Consider the following 2,500-nt stretch of genomic DNA (forward strand, 5'->3'; position numbering starts at 1 on the left):
AGAGACAATCAGAAAATATAGAGGGAGTGAAAGGGAGAGAGACAGAGAGGGAGGAAGATAGACTGAGATGGAGAGAGGGAGAGAGAGAGAGAGGGAGAGATGGAGAGACAATCAGAAAATATAGAGGGAGTGAAAGGGAGAGAGACAGAGAGGGAGAGAAAGAGCAAGCATGAGAGCGATAGACTGAGAGTCTGTCGTAAACACAGCAGTAGAAGAGAAGAAGAGAAGAAGCCCCTCTACCCCACCCTCTCTCTTCCACCCTCACCCCCCCACCACCTCTCCTTTCTCTCTCTTTTCCCCCCACGTGGAGTCAGCTCCTCACTGCCCGTTAGACACTCTGTTTAACACACACACACACACACACACACACACACACACACACACACACACACACACACACACACACACACACACACACACACACACACGTCAACATGCACCAAGGCAGACACACACATACACACAAGCACACGACTGCACAAATACACCAGCGCACACACATATACACATCAACATGCACACAAGCACACACACACAAACACAGCCCTATTCCTCTCCCTTCCCTCCCACTGTTTTTGTCCTGACGCGCTCTCCCTCCCTCTGACTCCCCCACTCTGTCTCTGTCTCCCACCCCCCCCTCCCTCTGACTCCCCCACTCTGTCTCTGTCTCCCACCCCCCCCTCCCTTTATCGCTAACTTGTGAATGGCAGCCAATAAGGGGCTGAGAAGGATCAGCTCCAGCCTCACTGACATCCGCCACCGCGGGTGATGATGAAGTGCACTGAGCGAGAGAGAGAGAGAGAGAGAGAGAGAGAGAGAGAGATAGGGAGGGTGGAAGATGAAGAGAGGGCTTGGGGTCGAGCGAGTTAGGGCTACAACGGGGGCGAGCGAGGAGAAATGGATGGGGATACACAAGGAGAGAGATGTGAGAGAGGAATGGGGATGAAGACAGAGAAATACATACAGTAAACAGAACGGGGAGAGAGTGAGAGAGATAAAGAGAGAAGGAATGAGACAGATAGATAGGGAGAGAGAGAGAGAGAGAGAGAGGGAGAGACACATCAGCAGCAGGGGGTGAGATGGGGAAGGAGAGGCTATATAGACAGACATGGACATGGCACAGAATAGACTGTGAGAGAGAGAGAGAGAGAGCCACAGAGAGACATGGAGAGAGAGAGGGAGAGGGAGGGTTCAGGATGATGATAGAGGAAGAAAAGAGTTGAGAGGAGAGAGGCCGGGGAGGGGGGCGGAGAAACCGGGAAAAGAGAGCGAGCGGGAGAGGGGAGGGGAGGGGGGGGGGGGGGGCAGAGAGGGAGCGCGCGGGCGAGCAAGAGAGAGAGAGCGAGAGACCAAGGAGGGAGGGCAGGGAGAGAGAGAGCAAAGCACAGTGCGAAGCCAGAGGAGAAGGCGGGAGTTGCTCTCTCTCCTCCTCCTCTCTCTCTCCTCTCTCTCCATGATCGCACACACACCGCGGGTGCAGCGCACACACACAGCCGCGCCGGGCTGCACTGTTGTCAGTCCTGGAATGTAAGCACGACTGTGAGGAGACTGTTCCGCCGCCGCCGCCGCCGCCGCCGACTCGGAGGACCGCTCAGGAACTAAGGACTCTTTAAGTACACCCGACCCCCCTCCCTCCCCCCCTGGTGCTCTCCCTTTCCTCTCCTCTCCCTCTCACCTCTCCCCCCCCCGACCGGGTATGGGTGCCTGGCTGTGAGACCCCCGAGGTAAGCAAGACGTATTTTCCCCTCGCACTTCACTTCCGATGTTGCCGTTATTGGTGTGATGAGGATTGTTGTTGTCGTTGGTGTTGTTACGGTGTTGTTGTGTTGTTGTCGGTTCGTCGGGTGCCGTCGCCCATGGGTGCTGCCGCTGCCGCTGTGGGTTCACAGCCCCGGTCCCGTCAACGCTTGGTTGGATGAGAGACGGAGGGAGGGAGGGAGGGAGGGAGGGAGAGAGGGGGGGAGAGAGGGAGAGAGCGGAGGACAGGTGGACCGTTGGAACAGAGAGCACAAGAAGTGGAAAAGGGGAGACTGAGGGGACGCCGGCGGAATACATACAAGTCCAGTCTGGGTGGTGTTACTGGTGGTGGCGGTGTTGCTGGTGGTGGTGGAGGTGCTGTTACTAGTGGTGGTGTTGCTGGGGGAGGTGGTGTTGCTGGTGGTGTTTGTGCCGGTGCTGGAGGCGTTGGTGGTGGTGGTGGTGGTGCTGGAGGCGTTGGTGGTGGTGGTACTGGTGATGCTGGTGGTGGCGTTGGTGCTGGTGGAGTCGGTGGTGGTGGTGGTGGTGTTACTGGGGGTGGTGGTTGTGGTGGAGGTGCTCGGGTTGGTGGAGGAGGAGGAGGAGGAGGAGGAGGAGGAGGAGCAGGAGCAGCAGCCGCGGAGGTTACCGGGAACAGATTCTCTGGAAGTCTGGCTGCGGCGGGCGGCGTGTTGGGAATGTTATCCATGCGTATTAGGATCCCGCCTGCCACACCGTGTCTGCGGATCCGCCGGGAGAGGAC

Source organism: Pollachius pollachius, assembly GCF_949987615.1.
Source record: "Pollachius pollachius genome assembly, chromosome: 17".
Lineage (NCBI taxonomy): Eukaryota > Metazoa > Chordata > Actinopteri > Gadiformes > Gadidae > Pollachius > Pollachius pollachius.